We start from the raw sequence: 22,458 nt of genomic DNA on the forward strand, positions 1-22,458 counted from the left end.
TGTCATTATTAAATAAACCAGATATGAAAATTTGAGGCTAATATCAGCTGAATACTGAATGCAGACTGTCCTCCATGGCATTCATATTTACAAAAGATGAACAGTCTTGTAAGACGAGGTTTGTGTTCTTATGTGAGTTATGAAGGGTGCTTAGAGTAATTCAAAATAATGCATTAAACAAACTCGTATCAATCTTTTTTTCCAAGTGTTCTCTAAATTGACAACCACCATTCAGACTGCATGCATTTCTAGGCATTTCAGCTTTCATTGCTATTGAGCTATATGCCCAAGCCTTATTTAAGTTATTATATAAATTACTGTTATCACTTTTGATGTGAGTATTTTGCTGGAATTTGCACTTTTGCATGAAGGCGTAAGGGAAAAAGGTGATCAAGTCAAGATGCAATTCTCTTTATGTACACAAGAATATACAAGGTCTTGTACACAGCAGAAAATAAAAATCAACAAATGAACACCAAAGTTCTCATTGACAAATTCTGAGTCCCTTTCAAACCACACTTAAAAATTCTCTCCTTAGATCTGTCTCAGAAGCACAGAAGTCATGTTCAGTTTTTTCACAAATGTACACCTCCGATTTGAGCATTACCTAACTAAAACCTTTCTGACATGGCACTGTAGTTTTAAGCAGGCTTTCACTTGTGTTTCATTAAAGCAAAAAGATGTATATAACTATCATCTACAATTACCTAAAGTGAAAGGTGATAATTAAAGCTTGGTTGGATCAAACCCTCAGCGACACAATGAGCACATTCTACCTTGAGATAATTTTCTTTGCAACCTACTCCAGCCACTATCAATCTTCTATAAAATTAAGTAAAAGAGATCTTCATAATATTTCCTAAAATTTTGTGGTAAGGTGTATTTACTGCCTTTAGAGTACCCCAGGCTTGCAGAAGCCAGTTTTATATCCAATGGTCATAGGAGGATTAATCAATGATGATATCAATGATTAAAGAATAATTCAGGTTGGAAGAGTTTTTAGGAGGTCAATGGTTTTTCACTGACACATCCTGCATGGGATATCTGCAAGAGAAAAATGGCAAAAATTGCACAACTGCATTTTGAAACGAATTTAAACAGTTTCACTCAAAACGAACACGAACAGTAGCCCAATTCCTGGTGTGATCCAAATTTAAATTGTAAAATTCCTATCATTTCTAATAAAAGAAATGTCTCTCTTTTGACAGGATGAAAAGGTGGATCTCAAAGTAATTCAAAATATAATTTGTTTTGACAAAGTTGTAAATACTCAGCAGTGCGGTCCTTAATGTTCAGCTCTAGGTATCCAGAAAAACTGTGCTTACAACCTGAAGCACTGAAGGAGAATCTACTGATAAAGGAATCTGATAGCAATTGAAACTAGAAATCACATTAAAGAGGTTTGGGATTTTAAGAGTGAGGATGGCACTACTAGAAAAGTGTTATAAAGATGCAAGAACTTGTTTCAAAGAAGCAGAGTGATAACATTTGAAAATGAATGAAAAACTAAAAGGGAAGGTCTTAGTGTAATCTGTCAGATAGTTACAGAGAAGTGGGATTAATTATTTCTGTTGAACCATTTGAACACAAAAAAAAGGAGAATTATTAACTCACTCATTATGCATACATGGGAAAGTGGGATATATTGATATTTCTATTTCCCTAATTGTTAAAAATAACAATGGCCCTGTTTATTGCCACCAGACGTGCTCTGTTCCTCTTGCTCGTATACAGGAAGACTCTGATCTTGTCCGTGAGGATGCTGACCTGCCTGTCCTGCTGTTGCCCTCTGCTCCCAGTTTGCCTTCCCTTGCAGAGCAGCCCTCTCTTGGTGCTACCTGTCATTTCCCTCCAACAGTGCACATAGGTTTATGGCAAAAATGGTAAAATATATATTCTTTATCATATTTCCACTGCTGCTTTTCACCAGCCTTTTTTCTTATCTTCTAACTTATTTATCTTTTAATTTATTTATCTTTTATTGTTTCCTTCTGCGTATTCCTCTGTGCCTCTCCTGCCTCGGCATCTCATGTTTTGTTTTTCTTGCTCTTGCAAAGTGATTCCCTGTCTTTCCTTCTCTTCTTTCTTTACCTCCTGGTTTTCTGAGTCTTTTTACACAGTACCCACCTTTCTCACAGTGTTCTTTCAGTCTTTCCAACTTTCTCTTTGCCAAATGCACTTAATTTTCTTCATTTAATAGAAGGTTTTTAATCTCTCTTTTCAGGCCTCATTTTCTGCTTTTATGCCCATATGTATCTGCCTTTTCATGTCAATCTGCCCTCTGACTGTTGACAGCTGTACTGGGTGTGGCTTGGATGGAGTTAAATTTCTTTATAGCAGCCCATATGGTGCTGTGTTTTGGATTTGAGACTAAAACAGTGTTGATAACATACCAATGATTTAGTTGTTGCTGAACAGTTCTTGCACTGTGTCAAATCTTTCTCTTTTTCCCACAGCAGGAAAGGATGTGGGAAAAGGCTTTCTCTTTTTCCCACTTTCCACAGCAAGTAGTCTGGGGATGGGCAAGGATCTGGGAGAAGACACAGCTGGAATGCAAACTGACCCAAGAAATATTCCATGCCACGCTCAGGGGAGGGGGCTTCAAGGGAATTACCCATTGCTCAAAGACTGGCTGGGCATAACTCTACTTGTAGAACGTGCTGAGTGACTGCCTTTGCATCACTTGTTTTGCATGTATTTTTCTTCCTGTTTCCTTCACTTATTAAACTACCTCTATCTAGACTCATGTTCTCTTGCTTTTTCTTTTCTTACTCTCTCCCTGCTCCACTGTGCAGGAGGACTGAGCAAGCACCTGGAGATCAACCCACCATCACATCTCCTGATTTTTTATACTTAAGAGTCCCAGCTTCTGAAGTGGTATCATTATTTTAGAATCTTAAACTTCATTTTAAAAGAAGAAACAAAAGCAGAACTAACAAGCTTCTTGCCCATAATGTTACACAAAAAATCTTGAAAGAGTTTCTGTTTTTAAGAACTAACAAAAGGAGGTCTCTTTAGGATATTTTAGTGTTTGGAGTTAGCAGTGCTGCCCACTTCATCTGAACCTCTCTGCCCATTTGCAGTCTCTTCTGCCCCATACCTGAAACACATCTATTAAGTTCCACACGCTGACATATGTTTATACTGCAATTAAAGGAAGAAGCTGTTTTTTCTGCAATGCATGACCCTACTTCAGGAAACCGCTGATGACTTTACAAAAGCAGCACTGGAGGTAGCTAGAAGCAGTTTTAATCCTTTTCATTGTACTGCTGCTGTTGCTAATGGCTTCTGGCTGCTACTGTAAAGAATTATGCCTCCTTCAGGGGAGTTTTCAAGATAGATGAGGAGTGTTCTGGTGTCTTGTGGGAGGGTGGGTGGACAAGAAACAGGAAATAGGCCTCTGGCCTTTCAAATTATACAGCATACAGATGTTCCTGAGGTGGCCCATTCTGTTCCTTGCCTGTCTGTAACTGTTCTGATAATGAACACAGGAAAGTCGATCTGCTGGAACTTTCTGTTTAATTCCTGTCACACATAAGAGAAAAGAAAGAAGTCTGAAGCCCTGTTTAATGATCAATCCATGAAGGAAGTACATTGGTTCCTGGACTCTGGCAACTGAGTTCAGATTACAGCTTCAGACATACTCAGGAAACCAGCAGAAGATGGGTCTAAGTTCCATTTGCTTAATTGCATTCCTAAATTATATGTACTCCTGACTGGTGAGGTCTGGGATTCCAGTGAACAAAAATGATTCAAGAAATAACATTTGTCTTTACTGAATGTTCTTTACAGAATGTGTTCTACTGCTAGCAGCAGGATTTTACTTCTCTACTTCTAGCAGAGGAACTCTCTGCTAGAAGTACTGTACATGACATGTAAACAGACTCTCTGACTAGTCACAGTAATTAAAAAATCAGCAGATCCAGCAGGTCACCTTCAGCACCTTTATGTTCTCTGCAAACCAGAAGTACTTTTTCTGTTATTTTACATATTTACTCTCTACTTTTCAGTGAGAAATGCAATTTAGAGATATTATCTTACCAATCTTTCCCAGTTTAGCACAAACATGAACTTTAATGGATACATGATTTTTTAATGGAACTTTAATTATGGGTACACGAATATTTGCAGTTACATGCAGTTCCAAAGCTCTCTAGATTCCCTTAGAATGAAAACTTCTTGCAGGGTACAAGTGCTGATTGTTATCAATATCAAATTGCACAAACCCCACAGAAAAAAAAAAAAAAAAAGAAAAAAAAAGAGAAACCTTTTATTATTTTGTAAGCAAACACTCCTCTGTTTTTTTTGCCTAATTACATAATTATTCTCTCACTTATATAAGCTTTGTACAAGGAGTACTGAATGGGGCTACAGAAAGGTGATACCAACTAATTGCTAACAGTAAGTGTCATTTCATTGCTGCCTGTTTGTTAAAGTGCCAATTACACATCTCCTTTTTAATGTATTAAGACAAACAGTAATCATGCATTTACTGCTTTTATAACCCCAAAGGTAATTCAGCAGCAGCTTGAGGTATGTCTTCTGTACTCTGCAGCCACGCTGAGCTATGTGAAGAGTCCAGTGAATGGGAAGTTAACATACTAAAACTGCCTCACTAGAAGTCAAATAAAATGCTCACTTGATACACTTTAATCTCAACCATCTAGAAATGTTCAGCAAAAGGAAATATTAAGTGACAGCACAGCTTCAAACTGCACACCAGTAAGCAACACAATGCAATGTTTTTGCCATGTATTTTCCCTTTGTGGAAGAAGAGGAGAGAGACGGCTGTTTACAGGTAGACTATTAGAGTTCTTCCCATTAGATTAACGTGTGAAGGCTTTTTTGTCATTACTGTAAGTACCACATAGACAAGGATGACAACACTAACAGAGAGGCATTCAGACAACTGAATAAATTGGCATATTATGACCTCAGCCTGCAAAATTCCAGGTAGAATTGTATTTTTTGTATATTTTTTTTAAGTATTCAATTCAGGCAAAAGCAAAGTAATATAAACAATGTTTAGGGTTAAACAAAGATAAGAGAGAAGAACTAGGATTAATGAAAAAGATTAAGAAAAAAAATTTGGTTGAATATCAAGAAGAAATACTGACAATGAAACTTATTGGATTGTGAAATATTCTCCTATGGAAAGCCTCAGTATCTTCTCTCTGAACCATTCTTACAATAGTCTAGGGAACACGGCAGCACCGACCTCCAGAGGCCACGTTCACAATATCCTTGGTCTTCTTTGCTCACAGTACACACAGAAATGCCATCAGACTTTGCCTTGCTTTGGCATTTTGGTATATTTGGTTCTTCCACAGTTTGGAACCACAGAACTAACTACAGAAATAAAACTTATAATATGTTTACCAGTATTTCTCTGAGTTTGTGCAAGTTTCAGGGGTTCTGAGTAAGCAAAAATGTTCAGGTCAGTTCTATTTAGTCTAAGAAAATTCACTTGTTCTCAATGAAAATTATTTTCCTTATGTGGAAGTATTACAGATTTACAGATTATTGCAGTAATTTCCAAAGCCATTGTTTACCTCTGAGACTATAGTTACTAGTGGCTACTGATGTCAGTGGTGCTATTCAACAATGCACTGTGAACATTACCTTTTACAGAAAATAAAGCAATGTTTAACTGAAACATACTGAACAATGAAATTTAATTTTTATGAGCAATGTCCCAAAGATTACATTTAGGCCTACAATTAAAAAATCATGATGAAAATTACTGCTTTTTGTCTACATTTTTAAGCAAACTTCAGTTTCAAGACATCTATACCTTTCTAAGTCTAATCCATTCTCTGCTTTGGAAAAGTAGGGACTCGAGGTCATTTACTTTAAGACTAACACTGTTATTTTTATGATTACCACTTATATTATCACTAGAACTGTTATGTCCTGTTATTAGTACCATAAAGAAAACAATATTCAGATCATTAAGAGGCAAGATTTTATGAAGACCCACCATTTTATTCAGTATGTGTGACAACATTCTACCTGGTTCCTTAGACTTCTTGCAGAGATTGCTGGTTGATTCCAGGTGCTGCCTTGCTCATTTCTATCGCTGCAAGTTTTCTTAGTCCCTGTGACAAAAAAAAATATATATATATATAGCCAATTATTTCTCTGTTACAATCCTCTTCAAACATTTTGTCTGGGATTTCTATTGAGAATAATTGCACCAATAGCATTATCTTCTGTAGTCTATGAAATCCAGTAAGAATCAGCAAGAATCATAATCACCATGGTGTTCAGAGGACGCACATGGCCTCTGTGAGCACTATGCCATTGATTTTTACTGGACATGGCTAATCATCTGTTGGCTACTGTATGGTTACAGCTGCTAAGATCAAATGCAACAAACATTTGAGAACAGCAGCGTTAAGAGCATATTCTCAAGTGAACTTGTAAGGGGGAATATGCTTCTGAAGTTAAATGACTGACACAGGTTCTTTCCTGAAGTACAGATCTGTCCTAGATAAAAAGATCTTGGTGTGCTACAGTTCTACTTATGTGCTCTCCAAGATTTTCAAACTTCAAAGCAGCATGTAAAAGCAGATCATTTATTCACCGATGTCTATAGGGAGGAGACATCAAATATAAATACATAACAATTTCCTCAAGAAGAAACCATGCCAAATCCCTGCAAATCTCTGTTCTTGATGGAGTTTTTCAAGACGTACGTGTGCAGAAGTGCAATGGAGCTATGGAAGGCAGTCACTAAATATTAGACTCTAATCTAATGAAGAAGACATTGAATATACCTCTCAATATCTGCTGGCAAGGCTTTTCCTGTTGCAATAACAGGTGGACTTTTTAATGATACCTGTCCACTTCAGTAATACTCAGAAGATGTAATATAAAGAGAGACAAAAGCACTTATAAAGCTGATTCTTTCTGTCATGTCCTTAACTTGGAAAAATAATTTTCTAATTGTTTGTCATGTTTGATTATTTTATAATAATTCCTGGTTTGTAAATAAATAATTTTAATTTGTTTAGGATGCATGATCGAGTCAGCTATGCTTTTTCAATGTAACAGGAAATTCCTTGGGTGGTGTGAGTACAGACCACTCAATAATATTGAGTATAGGATAATAAAAGGACATGAATAAACAGAACAATAAGATCCTAGGTAACACTTACTTGCAGTCACTTCTACACTAAATTGAAGATATTCTCAATTTAATCTTAAATAAATTAGCTGGAGCACTGGGGACAGTCTAGTTCTGATATCATACATCTATGTAATGGCTATAAAAACACCAAAGATGCTCAGCAAGTATTTGAGCAGTTTGAACCACGCTGAACAACATGTTGCCATGAACACTGGCATCAGAGTTGTCACACAGCCACTACAGTACATGTAGATTTCAAGAGTACATATGCACAAACACAATCAGTACTGCTAACAGAGTCACAGGTGGTCCCTTCAAATAACTTAGATTACGTGGCCCACTAAAATAGAAATAAAAATATATTGGGTAAAATCTTGCCAAGTTTTCAAACCAGCCAGTTGTCTGATCAAGGTTCAAGAGGGCTTGTCCAATTAAATATTCAAATGAAATAAGCAATTAGGTATGTACTGTATCTGTTGGTCTGTGTCTTGAGGCTGAAAGTATCCAATAATTTTAGGGGGAAAAAAAAATAATATATATAACAATTCCGTAATGAAATCAGGAAAATATGCAACAAAGCATTTGAGAAAACAGCTGCAAAGAAACCAGAATCTAGTATTCAGCAGTGGGAGAAATATAACTCACAGAAATACTTAGCTTATATACCTGTAATAGCATCAAATATTGAAGTTAAAAAATTAATATATACCACTGTTTCTTTTGTGTTAGTCAAAATCCAAAATGAAAAGCTTGCCAACTTTTTAACTAATGTCTGTTGTCTTTGTATCATGGTTCTGATTAGCAAATTTACATTCTAAGTCTCTGGCAGTCACCCTGAACTACTTTAAAAAAAAAAAAAAAGTTTTAATTTTACAGTGGCCCTTCTGATTAGAATAAATTATACCTATGGTGGTAATATGACCACAAGATGTCATTTCACAATTAGTGAAACACCTGCTAACGTCTGATATTTACTTTTCCATTTTTAATCACCTTTCCTTGTCTTTTCCTATCACAGCTGGAATTTTTCATCCTTCTCTGTTAATTAAATAGCATCTTTCTATAGGTAGATTCTTAATTATCCAATAATTCCTAGCTCAAAACAAACACAATGAAGGGTGAAGTTAAAAATGACCATCAAACTATTCATACTGCGTCTGTTTTCACTTAGAGAACAAAGCAAGGGCAAAGAGGCAAATGGATAAGGAGCGGAATGTCCATGGAATAAGTAAGTTAAAGAAATGGAGGAGAATTAATAAAAAAAGTAATACCAATAAATCCCCCCAAAAAGTGCTTATTCCCTTTTCTTCTTCCCTCCTCCTACCCCTTTTGTCAAAGGACGGTTGCTTGGCTTAATCTATTGGAAGATCTATGATTTATTATCATTTTAATCACAAGGATACTACACTGTGTACTCCCCTTGCCACAGAGATAAAGAAGATGGGTTTTGATGCTTTACTACAAGTACTTCTATTGATGACATCAAAAGGAGTTACAATTCTGCAAACAAGGAATATCATATACTAAAACATGCAGAAGTAAAATTAGTGTATTTATAAACTCATGTAAAATGAAAATAATAGCAGGCAAAGGGATTTTCTTCTTACAGAGAAAGAGAGATTCATCCTTACAGATGGGATACCAGGCCTTCGTAGCTGTAGGGGCTGGTTACTAAAGCTGATCAGAGGTACACAGTTAACTAGTTCTTGATAATGACCTCTTCTGAATTTCTCTCTCTCTCAGAGTAGGGATGTTATCCAGAGGGTAAAATTTACTCTACCCAGTAGTAATTGGGGAAGTTGCAATTTGCAGCAGCAAATTAGAATTAAACTAAGCAAGAATGAACCTAACTTTCCTATGCTGATAAACCTTTAAAATAGCTTTGGACATATTGTTACTCAGCATTATAGAAAAACAAGTTACCTTTAGGCTCAGCTCCATTTTTCTATTTCTTTTCCATTTGCATGTTCCATTCTGTGTTCCCTGTTCTGATCATGCATCAGTCCTCTTATCTTTTTTTCTCTTTTTGCTTTTTATTTCCCTTACTTTCCATCAGCTAAATGAGGCAAGAGTTCTGTAGAAATGAAAAAAATAAAAAAAAACATGGTCATGTTAGTAAAATCTATGCTTGACAGCATACGTTATTTATATCTATATCATAATGTATATGCACTGATGATAAATCAAGCTTTCATATCCTGCTTGAACTGTCAAGTTTCTTCACATTTGAGGACTTGCCTTTGAAACTGTAAGGTTATTTCAAAATCATTTTTTAAAAATTAATACTGAAGAGTCAGAAAGATAGATGCATATAAAAATGTAGAGAGATATAACCCACTCATCAAAATAAGGAACAAGAGATTCATGGTTTTCAGTCACTATTGGAGTCAATTTGCAGGTCTGGAAAGAGAACACTGTGCCACTTCACAATGGATTTACAACCAAAATGTCACCCTTTCAATAACCAGGACTAAAAATCTCCCTTTTAGTGAACACACATTTTGAATATACTACGTGGGCTATTTAAATACATCAAGTGCACAGTATCCGACCTATCAGCCCAAGTGTTTGACATCTCCGATTCAGATCAGATATTTTGGGAATATGTATGAATATCTAAAATGTTGTCATTCTGCTCTTTACTGAGATTTCTTTGAGCAATTGCTCTATAAACATTTTAAACCACACAGGAACTTAGTGTCTGTGCAAGTCTGTCCTACATCCTTCCTATAATTGTACATAGTTCTTTAAGAAAATGGTTGCCAGGAATGCTCACCTGCCTCCTAAATCTGAAAAAGGACATTTCAGATTCTGTCTGCTGTATATAACTGCCTTCAAAGGCAGAGCCAAGGAACTGCAGCTCTGGATGATTCTTTCACTGCTGACACAAAGGCACTTCAGGTTTCTCATACAGTATTCTGAATGTTCATTTAGAAAGAAGCTTTTGCTTGCTACAATCCAAGTTAACATATCTTCAGATGAAGGAAAGCTGTCAAAAGCCAATTCACTTTTTAACAGTCAATAGCCAAAATAAGGTCAGTGACTTAGAAACATAAGACATTTCTTGTTGCATCCAAGAAACTGAAGTGTGCCTTCCTTGCCAGTCAGTCTCTCTTGACAATTTTAATGCTCAGTCCAACAGTTTTTCGCAATCTTGTTATTTCCATTGCAAGCAAAATACTGGAGGAGATACTTTCAGACACTAGGATAGTTATGCTGCATATAGTTTTCTCCAAAGATACGATTATAGTCCTGAGTCTCTATGTGATTCCTTTATAAAAGGTTTCTGGTAATACAGTGATGTCATGGTAATCCTTATATGAAATCTTTTAAGGTCCAAGTTACTGTTTCATGACTATCTCAAAGTTGTCTAGCTAATGTTAGATCTCCAGCTAGAGTATCAGATATAATACCTTACAAACACAGAGTAAAAGAAAACGTATCTCAAAACATCCTACTTAGTAAAATAAACAAACCAGTTAAAAGTATAGTATTTCCACGATTTCTTAGAATATATTTTGGATAGTTTCAAATAATGTAAGAAAGGATGGTAATTGCCAAAGGGAGAATTGCTGAAATAGTGAGATACATCATTCTTTTTCAGATACTTGATAATACAGCAACGATAGTTCCAAGGAATAAAGTTGTATCAGGTAACAGAATCTATAAAACCTAATACCTTGTAGCTTCCTACATTTCTTACTTATCATAAAAATCATATGCAAAGACTACTTAGACTGGCAGAGTAAGGTAGGATGTGAACTCAGTAGTGTAAACAGTATCAGTAGAAGACAAAACTGGATAAATTCCAACTGCTTCCCTAAAGGGTAGCCAAAAGGAAATTAATGATATTAAAAAGGAATAAAATTTTCTAAACTAATTTCTATGTACGGCACATCCCATTTAACGCTACTAAAGAGCAGCTACCTCTGAGGCAGCTGGTGTTCACACCACTGTTCCAAACAGGGACCAAAGACACTTTTGGCTATAAACTGCAGCAAATTCCACTGAGATTATGAAGGGACACGGAGCATGTTTCAAGTGATTTTTCGAAAAGCTGCAACATTTTAGCAATGAAGAGTCCTTGGTTATTAAAATCTTAACAAGAAAAACAACATAGGGCATTGTAAATTCTGATTTCTTTTCCAACAGTAAACTATCTTTGAATTACTAGTAAGTTAAGACTAAACAGATAAAATCACAGAATCACTGAATCATAGAATGGCCTGGGTTGAAACGGACCTTAAATATCATCTAGTTTCAACCCCCCTGCTCTGGGCAGGGTTGCCAACCACCAGAGCAGGCTGCCCAGGGTCACATCCATCCTGGATGAGAAATACGTGTCTGTTTTTTTCACTGCACACCAAATATTTCATCAACAAATAGTTCTGGTAAAGTGGATGCTGTATATGCATCCACATGCTCTTTTCAGAGTAAGCATAGCTTTTTAAAAATCTGGAGAATCTGATAAAGTACATGCAACTACCAACCTGCCTCTTTCTCACATCTCAGAACTGGAGCGCATGCCTCCGGAGATAAGTTTTTTTCTCCATTGATACTGCAAGCATTTTGCAGTTTACTAACAACGGGCAGTTCAAGTGTAGAAAGCATTGCAGCTTGTACTGAGATGAATACACAAATCTAAATTTCAGGAACAGTTTGTTGTTTTTCTAATGTGCAGCATGAAAAGTGGCATAACATCAGAAGATTACTCTTGTTTTTTCATTTTTGAGATACATGTCTTCTGTTGTAATAAAAAGCACATTCGTTCCATCAGAAAAACTCTGAATATTCTGCCAAAACAAAATGAATGAGGCTACATGAAGAATTATTTTCCTGAGTAAGCTTCCCTTACTGGTGCAATTTGATAAATATATAGATAGATAGATAGATAGATATTGATAAATACCCACTGTATTGCTGAAATAAGTGTTTTGTTTTTATTTTTTTTATTTTTTTAAAAAAAGGATTACTTTTGACATAACATTCTCCACTGCTGCTAAAATACTTTCTATACTACCTCGCATGCCTCACCTGAGTAGCCTGTATTGGAGGCCAGACTGCAATGAAGGCAGGTCTTTTCTTGATTGAAAGTTAAAGCAAGCACTGTGTCTACACCAACTCAATTAGCATATGTAGCTGTTTCAGAGATGGATGCCAATAACTTGGCTATCTTATGTGCAAGTTTCACAGAAAACCAAATCTGTATAGCTGAATTCAGAATTCTTCACATAAACATGGATTTTCTGTGGCTCTGAAGTTAAAATCTCCCAGGAACTGATGCAGCTTTTCAGACCAGAATATTCTTGCAATAATCTTTTCAGACTTTGTCTAGCATGGACCACTGCACTTTATCAACTGATTCCTCTATAAAACCTATATCCTCCAGCAGAACTGTATATATTTTCTCTGAATAGATCTTGTCTTGATTTAAAGACTTCAAGGAGACAATTTTACCACATTCATAAAGAAGTTGTTGCAACAGTTAAAGTACCTCTTTATTAAAAAATTGAGTCTAATTTCTGTCTTCAATATAGCTTTGTGTGGTAGATTTAAGAGCACTCTTATACCAAGATATCATACATATACAATGCAGACAAGTCACCTCTAATGCATTCAATTAATTTTGTCACTTTCTATAATAGCAACAGCAAACTACATATGTTGGATATTCCACTGTTGATAGATTACACAACAGATTTTTGCCTCCTTTGGGTTACTTTGTATAATCCTGATTCAGGTCAGCCACTGCTTTGCAAAATAGTACTTCTTCCAGCAGTATGTCCTGTATTCTTGGCTCCAGGAGTTACTGTCTCCCATTCGGTTGTATTAATTTGTGAGCTCAAGAAGACCTTATAAATAAGGTGATTTAGAGAACTGCAGAATTTCCCTGTCCCTGCAACTTGGTGTGTCAGAATCTTCTTCCATCACCTGTAACCTTTTATAGCAGTGAATGTATTTCTATTTTTATTCTAGCTCTCTAGCTAACATGCAAAGCATCTATCAATTTTAAAAATAAGCTAGATTGAAATTAGTCTTATTAAATAAGTCTTCCTCAGCCATTGTGACTGAGGCACTGTGATTTCTTCATACAGTGATTTCTTCAATTCTACATGACATCTAATTAGGACTCAGTTATAAATAAATACTGAACTGTTTTACATATATTCTTGTTTAGATTACCATCCTTTGAGACCTGTCTGTATTACTGCTTCTCTGACCTACTTCTATCAAAATGATTCAGGCTAGCATAAACATGTTTAACATTGGATCCCTCAAATCAAACTAGGTTGGGGTGCAAATTCACATATGGATTTGGTGGCAAATCTGAAGGGATTGTAGTCTCTTGTAGCATGGGAAAAGGTTGTGGTAGGCAACAGCAGTCTGCAACAGCCCCAGCTGTAACCACGTCAGCTTACGACTCCTCCTCACTGCAGGTAGGCCACTCCATCTGATTCTCCTGGTTTAGATTTGTTCTTATTATTTATAGGAATGACTTTATTCCAGTAAGTGTATGCCAGATCAGGTCATGTAGCACTCTAACAAGATAAAGCCATTATAAGATACAGAGCTGGCACAAGCACTGTTGTGTTCTGGCCAAATCGAGGTAAAATTTATACTGCCAGACAGCTTGGCAGTTGTTTACTGATGAAGCATTAATAAGCAACTTCAGATTTTATGCTGCCACAGAAATATTACATTTCCAAGCTTTTGTAATTCAATGGCAAAAAAGGTGCTAACATCACTCCTGTTTAAAAGTTTGAGCAGCATGTAGACTACCTGCAGTTCAGCCCATCCTTCATCTGGCAGTAGGAATGTCTCCTGCTCAACCACGAACATTCAAACTTTATATTTACAATTTCTACAGAACTAATACATACTGCTGACTGAAGACTTTGCAGCATAATGTAAAACAAGAAACACAAGTTAAGATGCATTGCATTGATCATCCATATAAATCTGGAGAATACTGTACTAATCAAATTCTCTTTATTGAAGTATACAGTTCCATCCTTACATTTACTTGAACTGTGTCCAGAAATTAACAATGAATTCTGCAATTATCAGGTCTTATGTTTTAAAATTTGTCTAATATTTTTGAGTATTGAAAAGTATTGAAATAAAATTAATAGCAGGAATAGGTTTTAATAGGTTTTAGAGAAATGTCTTCAGCTTTCAATTTGTGCAAATGGAACATTCCTTCAGAAATAAAGAGAAATTTAGGATTCATTCAAAATGTACAGCAAGAGAAAAAATAGTGGAAATGATGATGGGGAACAATTTTTCATTAATCAGGGCAGAACTGGTTAATTAGGTAGGTCTCACTTTTCCCTGGTGTCTATGATAAAGGTTGCATTTGTAGTGAACAGAAAGTCTGGGGACAGAATACCTCTAGAAACATCTGAGGACATCACCTAGAGAATGGAGAGAGAGTTTGCATTCTCCATCTTCTAGAGTTTATAGAGATTTTCTCTCTTTTCTTCTGGCTATCCCTGTCTTCAGTGATTCCTCTCAGTAAGGTTTCCTATGGTACAGAAATAGACTGCTTTACAGTGACTGTCTTTCTCTTTGAATGTAGGGTAGGGAAGATCAAGAACTTTCCCCAGCTTGTTCTTTCCCTTTCATGGTCTGTTCTGTCCCTCTCAGCCCCCAGATTCCGAGATCTGAAACAATAGCGTAACAGGATCGTGTGTCTTTCTCTCATACACTCTGGACTAGCTACTGGGCAAAGCACAACATAGTGGACCTCTCCCTTTGTTTCTCCAACAGCTATTACTACAGCACACTACGCCCTGCAGGAAATCCAGCAGAAACATGACCAAAAAATTGTAAATAAATGGAGAATCCTCTTAAAGGCAAAGGGAAACAATAAATGTCACAGAAAACCTGCATGGGGCTGAATTACTTCCATTCAGAAGTCTCTCCTGTGAAATCAGGTTGTCTAACTCTTGGTTTGTGTGTCGGACATTTTTAAATGGTAGAATATTCACACAGGTTTCCAAAGAGATACCTCTTGACAGCTTTAAATGGGATGAAATGTGAGATAGCTGTGTTAGCAAGTAATTAGAGTCCTTATTGCTTGTCTTCTAGAAAAACCTGGGCATCATTAAAGAGAGATAACAAAGCAGATATGTGTTATTGTTTAAAGAAACTTAAAATACAGGAATCAGTGAATCTCTGCTATGAGAAGAAAACACTGAGTGGCAGAGTCACTACTCAGGTTTCCTGAGTGCTCTCGCTGAATAATTCACATTTGGTGCAGTCACAACCTTTTCCTCTCTCAGAAGACTTGCACAGGCTGCAAACAATCCCACTACCTAAAAGATTCTTGACATCTTGAAATGGAAAGGAAATCAATGCACTCAGATAACACGTGATATTACAAGGTACAAGTGTCATAGACTTGATAAGTTCATTATTGGCACAAGATCCAGTAAAACTTTTACTAAAGTTATCATGAGTACTGACTTTCCAGCTGACACTATTACAAGTACCCGGGGTGTTTTAAATTTGTCCTACTGCTGCTAGTAGTGAAGGATTAAGGGAATTAAGCTTCCTCAAGTTACATGTGCGCACGTAGTACGAAGTAGAACACTCAGTTTCTCCTGTCCCCTAAGGCTTTTAATGGCACTCCAACTGTATCAGAATGCAACTGAGAAATGCTTCGCATGGACATATTCTTCCTGTGAATCCCCTAGTTTGTTTCATGGACCTCTCAAATCAAATCACCCTTCCTTCCTATTCCCACCTTTCAGGTATTCTCTTTCAGAACTTTCCCATCAGTAGCAAAATTTTCTCCTTTTGTTCCTATTCTCTTAAGACAAGTTTATTTTAAGAAAACTATTAACTGGAGTTGCAAGGTTTTGAAATTAAGTATTTGTTAATCACAAATTTGATCAAGATAGACTTGTTGCACTATATTTTTGATAGATATCTTTTCAAAGCAGTGTTCATCATCAAAGCATGGTATTATCTACAACACTGATGTAGGAAGTGTTGAGCAAGCAGAACTGCAATCCAGTATTATAACCAGATTTATGTTAGGCATGAAAAGACAAGGAGGAGCTCAGACGCAGTGCAAGTTCATCTGTGGATGGAGAAAGTTATAGGATTCTTAGTGCTCACCTCTTGAGAAGATGACAAACTTCCTAAATGCCAAATATCTGGTAACCTGCTACAATGGCAAATGGCATAAACACGCATGGCGCACAGATTGTCTGAGGACATCCATGACAATTATTGTCCCTTGAGTTCACCTTGGCTGAACTGGAAGAGTTCAAGGAGATGGCAAGTTACAGTGACAAGATTTCAAGGACATTATAGAATTTCAGGCTAGCAGCCACGTGATCCTAAAAAGGTGGAAAATCTCTTGGCAGAAAGCTATCAAGCAAGAAAGGGGTCAAAACAGGCAGAAATGCCCAGCACAACAGTTCTCTTGCATTAATGATACCAAATGATACCACAAAAGCTGAGATCTCTGCTAATGGTTGGATGAAGCCTGTGGCACTTGCAGACACACTTGTCAAGGAAAACAGACGGCTGTTTTGTGATGACAGTCACAAATGTGTGGCACTTCCTCTCACAAACTCTACATGACAGTCTGCGGAAAGATTCAGTAATTAAGAAACATGGGAGTACATATAATACAAGGAATGGCATAGCAGATTCTAGACTCAGAATGCAAGCTGTTAGGAAGGACTCTAAGGACCAACAACACTTCAGCATGCAGGATCAGGCAGGAGGATAGAAGCTGAGGTCTCAGGGTTTAGCTGACAAATATTTATTTGGAGCAGCTTTTGGAATACATGAAACTGACAGATAATGGAACCAATCTGATGTCATTTAAGATTTAGAAGGTTCTGGGGATTTTTTTTTCTTTTTTTTTTTTTTTCCAGTTGAAGATGCTGAGGGGTACAGGGTACAGATATGTGCAGAAGAGAACACAATTCAGAAGAATATAACTTCTAGACATGAAGACACTTCATTCAGCAGAGGTGTTTTGTTTTTCACAGAATATCTGAGGTTGGAAGAAATCTCTGGAAATTGTCTAGTCCAATCCTCCTGCTCAAGAAGGGTCAGCTGAAGCAAGTTGCCCAAGGCTGTATCCAGTTGTGTTTTGAACATCACCAAAGAAGGCAACTCTGCAACTTCTCTGGGCAACCTCTTCCAGTGTTCAACCACAGGAGAAAAGTGTTTACTTTTCCTGTCTTTCAGTTTGTGCTCATCACCTCTTGTCCTGTCACGGAGCACCACTAAGAAGAGTCTGGGTCTATACTTTTTATATCCTCCCATCAGATATTTATACAAGTTGATAATGTGCTCCCTAAGCATTCTCTTCTCCAGCCTAAACAATCCCAGGAGCATTACTGTAAGCAGTGCTCCAGGCATTAACTAACATTTTTAAAAATAGTTGAAAGTAGGGGTATGTCAGCACTCTGTTTACTCTAGTGCTTTCATGCCTGATGCTTCTGGTTAAGCTACTACCACAGTTTGCCTATAATTAAAATTATTTAAATGGACATTAGTGAATAATTGTTCCTGCATGAGCCAAGAGCTATTGTAAGCCCACATTCCCACCAGGAGTTATTCCACAACGTCTCTGTGGTAAGCTTAAGCATGTATGGGTAGGAAATTTTACCAAAATCTTCTACAGCAGCTTGATGTAGACACAGTCTCTAGAGTTCTCATTTCTTGGAATCTTATAACCAAGGAAGATTTTGTTAAACAAGAAAGTTGAACACTGCCAACTCACTTTTGAAGACAGCAAAAAAAACTAAACACATTCATTGTATGTACTAACCATAGATTTTATGTGTACTGCTGTAACACAGAACTGCAATAGGATACAAAGGTGTGCCTGGTTTTTGGCAAGCAAGTCACTACTGCACTGCTGCAATGGAAGAGGAATAGAGTGAAATAATAGGATAGGACTGAAGATTAAACCCCATTAGGATTTCTAAAGCTTAATTAATAAGATACTCCAGAAACTGGTAGAGGGGAAAAAAGGGTCTCAGTGGCAGCATGGCCCTGAATGTATCATTTAGAGGCTGCATTGCAAGAAATTGCATGTTTAATGGTCAGCTTTGTGTTTGATTACATCTTCACCTTTTCCATCAAGGTAAAAATAAAAAATAAGAAGAAAAGTTCAGTTATGGAAATGTCCCTTTTAATCGCATATCCACTTGTCTTATCTTGACAATTTTAACACGCAATCAGATTCAACTCCTTGGCACCAACAACCCATCATCTAATAGTTTCAATAAAATACATCAAGTATTTAAGTACATAAAATGCTGATAGGAGAAGGATAGTAGTATAAACCTGTACAACAATTCCTCAAAGTCTGTCTACTGTTCATTAGAAAAATGTAAAGGACTAGTTGAAGAAAAAAATGAGTGCATAAAGAGTGAAAAGACAAGAAGACAGAAACGGGAGAACAATACAAAGGGCTCGTGGAGTGCATCTGGGCAGTGAAAATGCACAGGAAAGTCTTTGCCATCTGGCAAGAAGACACCAAAGGACTGTGGAAAAGAAGATGAACAGCTTAGTTTTCACAAGTCATGTGGTCAGACAAGTAGAAACGAGTATCAAAGACACAAAGTTTCGATGCCAGAAACTGTTAAAGGAGAACAAAAGACTTACTCATCTTTGCAAGTTTGAAGAAGTCAGATGTAAAGAAAAATAATGAGTAAAAGAGCAGGGAGGAAACAAGACCAGGATTTCTGAACATTTCACATTGTTCTTTTAATGGTCAGTTTCGTTGTATGCATGCAGTTTTTGGTGGGGAAAAAAAAAAAAAAAAAGAGCAGCTATTGTAATTAGTAGTGCATATTGTGAGCAGTAAAACTCATCTTAGGCCTAGACTCTGTCATTAACCTCTGGTAGAATTTGGGCACTCCGTATGAGCAAAAACGGACTTAGTTGCCTCTTCTGGACCACATGGTTTCTAACATAATTACTATTTTGCCCCCAAATATGAACTGAACCGTAAATGGTACATTTTCATATTTTACTTTGGCACTGTTTCCATTTCATTAGGTGTGCTTGTGGTACAAGAAATGTAGAGAAATCTTTGCAGTTTAGCGCATTCTAATATGATATAAACAAGCTAGGGCAAACCTAGAAAGGTTATTAGAAAAAAATCTTTTACAGCCGCTGCATTGGATGACAGTTTGTCTGAGGGCCATATCACAGCCTTGACAAAGATTAATTGCTAAGGTTCAGTATTAAGCTAGATCTGCTAAATCTTTAAAATCCAGCCAAACTGAAAGCTTTCCTAGGCTGACTAAAATTCTGAGCATTTTGTCCGTACTTACACCACGTACATTGTAAAACCTGGAATTAATTCTTCATGAGCCTGCCTACTGCAATTGTTCTAAAGCCTTACTTAACAAAGGATAAAGAAATGTACATGTTCCCCACAATAGCTAAGTCCCTGAAAATGAGAGAGAATGATGAGATGTATTAGAGAAGGAGGGAAGTATGTAATTAGCTGTTCTCTGAATTATCCTAAGCGTAATGATCAGAACCAGAAGACCATTGTACATCAAGGATCCACTTTACAGTTAATCTAAGTAGGTGCAGACCAGTGCTGTGCTATGTTGAACTTACAGCTTGGCCTTCAGGATGGTGTTGTGCTGTGCATATTCCTGGGCCACAAAAATAATTAAAAAAAAACAACAGCTGGCTAAATGTAACAGAGGAGACCATAGGCAGCTCCCACATAGTGCCAGTGACTACACCACCGCCATGTCCTTGCCTTTATCTAAAGTGCAGCAACAAATTCTCATGTGAAAATCTTTTTTTTTTTTTACAGAGAAATTAATAAAATTAATAAAGTTGTTTTCTTTCAAGAAAATCCTGTAAGAGCTCAAAAGACCAAAATGCTCAATAACCTTTCCATGGATGGGATCTGCACAGCATGCTGTGCCTTGATCAGAGAGCCCTCCTCAGTGCTGAGCAACTCAGGGTTCCCAGCATCTGAAGGGATGTAAAATTATATATACTATCCTCTCTTTCTTTATAGTGGTAGCTCAAATAAATGGCATTTTAAGAAATACTTTACAGAGTCTAAGCACCTTTTTTACTGGGGTCATAACAAACCAGCAGCTCCTGATGTAAAACTGTAAGTATATGTCAGTGAGAACACGTTAAGTCAGCAAGGAAACACACAAGTTTGTCCAATATATTATCTATAATAATGCAATATTTCAATAATGCAACATTTCAATTAAAATAATTATATGACTTCAGAATAGTCAAACAGACTTCAGAGAGGTAGCAAAACGGAAGCATTTCTAAGTTCCACACCCATGTTTTCAAAAAGCCAAATTCTCAAGTTTTGTTCTGGGCAAGAGAAAGTTTCCGCGAAGCTCTGCACTAAAGCCTCATTCACTAAACTATCCATATTACCTCCACTGACTTACATATACTGTACGTCTCTAGAAGTGTTTTCAGTTAGATTTGCCCTTTTCCCCTGATTCTTTTGATTGATCAGTGGAGAAGGAAGGAAACAGGAATAACTCATGTCTCTCTACTAGTGAACGATCAGGCATAGCCCAATGTATTGTTTCATCTGGGGAATGCATTTTAGGAAGAAACAAACCCCATGTTTTACAACTGGCTTCTTACAGGTCAAATATGGCTCCTTGCTTCTTATCATTTCCCCTTTGCACTCCTTCTTGGCCTCCTAGATATAAATCAGAGCCAGCCTGAACTTTCATCTAACGTACTACACAGAATGAGGGTATACCATATACATATACATATACACAGCTTAACATGCTGTATATTAACTTGTCGTCCAAAGTAGATTTGAAGCTAATAGCAGTAGTTCAGTTACACAATGACAGATTTCTTTCAACAGCTACTCCCTTCCCCTTTACCCTGTCCTCTTCTGCTGTTCATGCAGTAAAAAAAAAGAAAGTAAGAATGCCCAAGAGAGTCATGGCAGTAAGCTACCACTATGGGAGGTGAACCAAGTGGATTTGCTGTAGGGGAAACAGGCTTATAGTAGGAATGTATCTATGCGCTCCAGTGATGATGGCTGAAGTTATTTTTGGCAGTTTCTCACATATTACTTCTTTGCTATTTCGCCAGCAGGGGGTAGCCAGCCAGTCAGCAGTAGAGCATCCTCTTTGGGTTGTTATGAAAACAGCAAATGCCATCACTGGTTTTCCACTGGGAGTGAATGAAGTGTTCAGTAAACAGAATGGTCCCACCTAAGGCAAATTTTATATTATCCTGAGAAGTAACTGCCTCACTGTCTTTCATCGTTTCACAGTATATGAAATAGTAAAACTTGTAACAATTTTCATAACATCATTCATCTTGAAGCATCCCAAAGGCTTTACAGGGATCTTTTTCCCTACTGTTAAAATGCAATAATCTTTAGCACCAAATAATATTATATAATATTACGGGACAGGAAATGGAACACACAAAAAAAATGCATGCCCAGACTAAGTTAGAAGATACTTAGCTATATACGGAGATTTTAGCAGAGGTCAAAAGCTTTCAGTCCTGAAGAAACAAATCTTCTAAACAATCCAGCAGAGCTGTCCTATCCATTTGCTTCAAAACTGCCCTTAAGACATCCGTATCTTGAATCAAAAATATATTCAAGCTTCATAGTCTCTGTTTATCATATATTTTGCAAGTAAACTATTTCATACTGTCTCTTTTTGATGAAGCCAGCTAGGAAACTGTGTCAAAATAGTCATTTGCTAGCAATCAGTCATTCAATCAAGATACACAGAGACTTCGTACATAAAGTAAGAAGGCACTGTCATTGCCCTGAATAAATTACAATATAAGCACACAGATAAAGTAATGCTAGTGAAAACAGTAGCTTCTTACTTGAAGATAGAAGAGGAACAGCCAAAATATTTAATGTGTTGCATAAACATAATTTCTACTAAACTCTGCTTTAGGTATAGAAAGGCTATCACAAAATAAAGAAACCATAAAGATAGGTTTACCTGCATAACGTTCTGTTTGATCATTAGTCTTCTGGATTTTTATGTCTTAACAAAATTGAACATTAACAACTGCAAAGAGATGATGAAGATGTAAAGGTGGACTGTACAAATTTTGAGACAAATTAGCATTATTGAGAACAGAAGGAGAAAAAGGAGATAAAAGCATTAGATTATGGATGAATGAGCCTAAGCACCATGACAGACTCAAGAAATCAGCTTAGGTCAACAGAGCTAGCAAAAAGAAGGGAAACAGTATTTCATATCCAAGTAGATAAGCAAGGATATTTTGTCAGGTATTTGGATCCATCATTTATAATGTTTGATGCAGTGTCCTTAGAACTAGGT

The 22,458-nt window shown here is 36.8% G+C and overlaps 1 long non-coding RNA gene across 1 annotated transcript in view; it reads right to left on the bottom strand.

The window, feature by feature from the left end:
• Positions 1–234: 234 nt before the first annotated feature.
• LOC308195350 overlaps positions 235–22,458 on the bottom strand; it is a 30,394-nt gene continuing 8,170 nt past the window's right edge. The window contains exons 3-5 of the long non-coding RNA XR_013951426.1: positions 9,056–9,206; positions 5,981–6,098; positions 235–1,044 (exon numbers count right to left, since the gene is read on the bottom strand). This is a non-coding gene — a long non-coding RNA (uncharacterized lncRNA). The remainder of the gene's footprint in view (positions 1,045–5,980; positions 6,099–9,055; positions 9,207–22,458) is intronic.

This window comes from Anser brachyrhynchus, assembly GCF_964034855.1.
Source record: "Anser brachyrhynchus genome assembly, chromosome: 5".
NCBI lineage: Eukaryota > Metazoa > Chordata > Aves > Anseriformes > Anatidae > Anser > Anser brachyrhynchus.